This window comes from Hylobates moloch, unplaced genomic scaffold (assembly GCF_009828535.3).
Source record: "Hylobates moloch isolate HMO894 unplaced genomic scaffold, HMol_V3 SCAFFOLD_10, whole genome shotgun sequence".
NCBI classification, from domain to species: Eukaryota; Metazoa; Chordata; class Mammalia; order Primates; family Hylobatidae; genus Hylobates; species Hylobates moloch.
This window is the reverse complement of record NW_026652285.1, coordinates 45,526,338-45,532,813: the sequence shown is the minus strand read 5'-3', so window position 1 is coordinate 45,532,813 and position 6,476 is coordinate 45,526,338. Positions and strand designations below refer to the sequence as shown.

Genomic DNA, 6,476 nt, shown 5'->3' with positions numbered 1-6,476 from the left:
CAGTTCTCCTACAATAAGCCAGGGACGGAGCAAACAACAGCAGCAGCGGTAGCAGGGAAACAGAATCTGTGTTGGCGTGCAGGGAGCAGGCAGCGTCTGCAAAGTAGCGCTGGCAACCACAACAGAAAGGCCAGCAACAGGAGGAGCAGGAGGAGCGTGAGTCACTGGGGTCTGGGGAGGGCAGCAAGGGAGGAGGGCAGAGGAAAGAGGCCGCTCTGCTGCTGGTAAACATCCCCCAAATCAGCAGAGAAAAACCAGGAAACACCAGAATATCAACCTGTGATTACACAGGCAGATTCCTGGGTCCTACCACAGAGCTGCTACATCATAATGTCGGAGTGCGGGGAGGCAGGTAGAATCCAGAAATTCACATTTTTTTTTCAGGTCAGACAGGTAATGTACTGGGTCATAAGGAGGTTCAGAGGGTGGCACATCTCACACATGCCTGTGAACACCCAATCATCATGCTTTTGAACTACAAAAGAATAGAGACATTTGCATTTTAAAGAAGTTTTCAAGGGGATATTTAAGCAGTACTACCCACAGGCCTGAGCAACTGGAGCTTTGCCCTAAGCTCTGCCTTTTAGAGGGCTCAAGGCTAGCCTTCTTCCAGCCACGCCCCTCAGAGCTAACATCCTACAAGACAAGGGAACATGCCCAGCGGAACCCCATGCTCACCTAGTACATGACACCCCCTACCTAGACCATGCATCTGGTACCCAGGACCCTGGATTCATGCCTAAATGGCATTGAGACCAATTCCATGGCCTGAATGGACCTCTGGCCCAGGCAGCGCCTGTTCTGTGCTTCTGCAGGTGGACCACACTGCATGGTGTGCACAACTCTGGAAGGAAGAGTTCCTCATGGGCTGCTTGGTGGACTCGTGTGTTGAGCTGACCATATGTGGTCTCCAAGCCTGACCCTCTGCAAGAACAGGAGCAGGAAAAGAAGCAGGGGGTGGTGCTCTTCCTCGCCCTTCATGCTCATTTGTGTTCCCAGCTCACACATGTTAAGGACATCTATTGGCCTAACTAGACACTTGCACATTATTCTTGGCTACTTTTTTTAAAGTCACAGGGGTTTTAATTTAGTTAATCTTGTTTTGTCTGGTTTTACTTTGTTTTTAAACACCAGCGAGGAAAAAGAAAGCTCTTAGGGTGAAAATACCAATTATAAAATGAGTGAATCCTAGAGTTTAATTCCTTTACAAGTTTAATCACTTTACAAGCTTTGATTTTTCCCATGGCAGATGAAGTTTTGGAGAACCAGGCTTACATGATTAAGTAGCATCTTAAAATTTTGAATTCATAGAGTTAATTTAGTGTAAGTAGTATCCATTGAGGGTTTTTTACTGTATTCTCCATCGTCTTACACAGTGAGAGGATCAATAAGATAGGGTGAATATCCTCAAAGCAAGGCATTTGGATAATTCAAGTTGTACATATGAAGAGAAAAAAAATAACAGCTGTGCAAAGGAGAGCACAGTGCTAAAGTGAGAGCCCCAGACAAGGTTAACTGCAACAGGAAATTAACAAATCTCCAAGATCCTCTCCTTCTGTTCTCAGTGTTGTCTCCGTCTAGAGGACAGGCTTACACTCCACGCCCACAACCCCCAAAGCAAGGGGCCGGTGCTTTCAAAGTTCAGGCACAAGCAAGATTAGCGAATGACACTCTGTGCAATAATGCTTACTTAGTCTGTGGTTAAGGACTTTTTTTTTTTGAGACGGAGTCTCACTCTGTCGTCCAGGCTGGAGTGCAGTGGCACAACCTTGGCTCACTGCAACCTCCACCTCCCAGGTTCAAGCAATTCTCATGCCTCAGCCTCCCAAGTAGCTGGGATTACAGGTGCGTGCCACCACGCCTGGCTAATTTTTGTATTTTTAGTAGAGACGGGGTTTTGCCATGTTGGCCATGCTGGTCCAGAACTTCTGACCTCAAGGGATCTGCCCGCCTGGGCCTCCCAAAGTGCTGGGATTACAGGCATGAGCCACCGCAACTGGCCAAGGATTTTTTTGTTTTTCATGTGAGCAAGGAGAGAGACAAAACAGTTCAAAATGTTTCCCTTTCTTTCAGTGATGACCCATCCACTGAGCCTTGTCATCTACAACAAGCTCTGCATTTGTCAGTCCCAGATGGCCTTTGATTGGCTGAGTGTCATCTGTGTTTCTTTCTGGGTGGAATATTGAGTAATAAAATCTCAAAAGAAATTAACTTATTCACACTGATGTTAAAGTAAGACATTGGTTTCGCCCTAAACTTCCCATCACACAAGCCTAAGGCATCTGACTCAGTACTTACAACTGCCCTGAGGTAATGTAGCATCTGGTTCACTTTTTAGCCAATGAAGCGTGCTGTGGAGGACAAAGAGCAGCAGAGGCAGGAAGCAGTGACAAGGAGTGAGCTGGGAAATTCCAGCTGCCCTCCTGTCCTACTTACAAGGAATAGGTATGACTCATTTTTAAGATGCAAACAGATGCTGACTTGGCTAACAAAATCCTATGCAAAATGTAACCTCTCTAAGACCTTGTTTCCTTTTCTGGAAAAAATAAAACAGATAAGCTATTATGTTTGGACACCTGGATACTATTGTTAAGTACTGGTTTACAAGAATAGGCATACATGTATTTGTTTTGAATATGCCGTTTCTTACGTCCTTGAAGCCGGCCTTCTTCTGGACCGTAAATTTCTATCAAAGACAAACTCTACAAGAAAAACCTCCAAAATCCAGGCTTGGGCTGTGCAGGTGTGTGGTGATCTGCTCCTTAGAGATATGTGGAATTTTCTGGTAAGGACGCTAATTAGTATATCCTCGTGTCCACCACCACATAGGAGTCCAAACATCTGGTTTATAATCCTGGCTCTGCACTAAATGGCTATGTGGCCTCAGTTTTCTCACCTGTAAAATCAAGAGGTTGGTCCCTTAAGGTTTCTCTCCCTTCTCACCTCTTTATTGTTTTATAATTCTAGGACTTAAAAAAATTGAGAATGCATACCTATCTTTTCCATTTACTTATCTACCATAAGAAGGAACACTTATATGGGATACAACATTTTGTGTTTATCGGTTTTCTTTCATTGCAGGGAGAGGAAGGCGTGACTGTGGTAATACTGGGTCAAGGATAAGATATAACATGTATTAGACTTAACAACTATTCCTCGCTTACCTCATTGGGTTGTTATAAGGATCAAATGAGATCGCATCCTTGAGAAGTTTATCATGTATTATTACTCTCTATTAAAATGTGGTTAATATTACTAATAATAAAAGTGAACATTTATCTAATAAACATTGGTCATACACCTTCTACATATCAGGCACTATGGTAAATATTAAAAAGACACTGATCCCGTTTTTTCAGGCTCAAAGGAAGTCAAAAGAGCTCAGATAAATTGATGACAATATTTACCCTTAAAATTTTTTTTTCCTTTTTGAGACATTTGGGCAGAATAAAGGCACAAATTGCTACATGCTATTTTCTTTCTCTATTTTCAACTACTATGCATCTTTTTAAGTGCCCCATTCTAAACCTGAAGAAAAAAATGACATATCTAAGATTCTGCAAAAGCTCAACTGATTTCAGGCTAGGTGAAGAAATAAAAGATGCTACAGTCTATTAACTGTTGGGACCAAGTATAGTGGCAAGTATTTAATGGGCTCCCTAGCACTGATGAGTGAAAAATGGATGATGATAACCTCACTGCAAAGGGTAATAGAAGACTGACCTTGGGCTATGAAAAATGTGTTCTGTAGACTTGTGGCTGCAATTTCAGAGCCCATGATCCCCCTTTCTCACTTTATGCTTCAGTAGCAAAGCATTTACTGGCTTTTAGTTCTTTTAATATAATATGCTGTTTCAGGCCTCTATACATTTTTTTTATTCTCTGTTCTTAGCCTGGAACAAGTACAGTTGACTCTGAACAAGTCAGGTTTGAACTGCATGGGTCCACTCATAGGCAGATTTCTTTCAATGAAAGCTACACCGAGTGTGCCTGCCTTTCCTGCCTCCCCTTCCACCTCCTGCACCTCTACCACCCCTGCCACCCCTAAGACAGCAAGGCCAGTCTCTTCTTTCTCTCCCCCTCCTCCTTCAGCCTATTCAACATGAAGATGACAAGGATGAAGAGCTTTATGATGATCTACTTCCCCTTAATGAACAGTAAATACAGTTTTTCTTCCTTACAATTTTCTTAATAACATTTTCTTTTCTCTAGCTTACTTTATTGTAAGAATACAGTGTATAATACATAAAACATACAAAATATGTGTTAATAAACTGTTTATGTTATTGGTAAAGCATCTGGTCAACAGTAGGCTGTTAGGAAAGTTTGAGGATTGTCAAAAGTTAAGCTCAGATTTTTGACTATGCAAGGGTCGGCATCCCTAACCCCCAAGTTGTTCAAGGTCAACTATAATTCTCTATTACTCCTCACTCTTCCTCCCTCCTTCCTCCTCTTCTTCCTTATCCCTTCTCCTTCATTTTCCCCACAGGCTAACTGCAACTCAGCCCACCTCATTTCCTAATTTTTCCTCCTCCCTGCATCCCCCCGAGTCTTTGTGAGACGCTCTTCCCTTCACTCCTGCCAGCCCTATGGCATCATGGCATTATCATGGTGTATGGAGAGCTTCTATCTTTTTATCTGTTTCTCCCACTAACCCAGTGGTTTTCAACTGGAGACAATTTTGCTCCTCAGGGGACATCTGGAAAAGTCTGGAGACATTTTTAATTGTCACTTCTAGGGGAGGGGGTTGATAATGGCATTATCTACTGAGTAGAAGCCAAGAAGGCTGCTAAACATCCTACAGTGCACAGGACAGTCCCTCACAAAAAAGGATTATCGGGCCCCAAAGGCCAATAGTGCTAAGGTTAAGAAACTGCACTAGGCTGAGTTCTTTCAAAATATGACCCTATTCAGCCCTGTTCCAGCAGCTCCACAGACGGTGTCCAGTGCCCAGTAGGAAGGAATCCAAACAGTTTTAATATTACATTTGAAATTTTAATTGAAAAACTTTTCCGACAGCTGTATGTTATAACTAATAAGCAATATGACCACATACCACAATTCAAAGGATAACCAATATGCAGAGGTAAAGGTGGCTTACACCCATCAGTCTTTGACACTTCCTCCTATCTAGTTCTCTGTATTTCTTCCCTTTCTCCTTTTCTCTTGTCCCTGTGCACAATGTACCCCTTTACTGTCATGTTTGTTTGAATTCCACTTCAAAATGGGAATTTGAACAGAGTGCAATAAATTGTCCCACATTTGTTTATTTTAGGAAATCATTCCATTTAATTTTAACATTTAAACATACCAATTAGGCCAGGTGCGGTGGCTAACGCCTGTAATCCCAGCACTTTGGGAGGCTGAGGCCGGCGGATCACGAGGTCAGGAGATCGAGACCATCCTGGCTAACACGGCGAAACCCCGTCTCTACTAAAAATACAAAAAATTAGCCGGGCGTGGTGGCGGGCGCCTGTAGTCCCAGCTACTTGGGGAGCCGAGATCGCGCCACTGCACTCCAGCCTAGGAGACAGAGCAAGACTCCGTCTCAAAACAAACAAACAAACAAACAAACAAAAGAAAGTATCAATTACTGGGTGACATGCTGTGCACTGCAAGAAAAACAAAGATAAATAGGAAACTGGGACTATCCTAACCGGGGGAGATTTCTGTAGCAGTAGAAAAGTAGATGAAATATAGTTTTATTTCACTAATGTGATTAGGGAATATCTCACGGACAAAGTCTTCGATTTAGGTCTTCACACATGTTTCATAAAGAATGTTAACACACCACACATAGGTAATAATGTTGTCTTTCCTTACCTGGCATCATTGTGAGGGCCAGCTTTTGGGGCAATGATTCTTAAATTTCAGCAACTCCTGGAGGGCTAGTGAAAGCACAGATTGCTGGGTTCTGCCCTCATAGTTTCTGAGGCAGTAGGTCTTTGGTGGAATCAGAAAACTGGTGTTTCTTTTTTCTTTTTTTTGTGACGGAGTCTTGCTCTGTCACCGAGGCTGGAGCGCAGTGGCGCGATTTCAGCTCACTGCAACCTCCGCCTTCCGGGTTCCAGCGATTCTCCCGCCTCAGCCTCTGAGTAGATGGGATAACAGGCGCGCGCCATCATGTTTTTGTAGAGGCGGGGTTTCACTCTGTTGGCCAGGCTGGTCTTGAATTCCTGACGTCACGTGATCCGCCCACCTCAACCTCCTGAAGTGCTGGGGTTATAGCCGTGAGCCACCGCGCCTGGTTTTTTTTGTTTTTGTTTTTTTTTTTTCTAATCAGAGTTTTTGCTTTTGTCGCCCAGGCTGGAGTGCAATGGTGTGATCTTGTCTCACTGCTACTTCTGCCTCCCAGGTTCAAGCGATTCTCCTGCCTCAGCCTCCCAAGTAACTGATTTCAGGTGCCCGCCACTACACCCGGCTAATTTTTGTATTTTTAGTAGAGGCAGGGTTTTGCCATGTGGGCCAGGCTGGTC

At 43.6% G+C, this 6,476-nt stretch overlaps 1 non-coding gene across 1 annotated transcript; it reads right to left on the bottom strand.

Moving 5' to 3' along the window:
- Positions 1-383: 383 nt before the first annotated feature.
- LOC116476056 (small nucleolar RNA U13) lies at positions 384-487 on the bottom strand. The gene has a single exon (XR_004250126.1). It is a non-coding gene; the product is annotated as a small nucleolar RNA U13 (small nucleolar RNA).
- Positions 488-6,476: the final 5,989 nt, after the last annotated feature.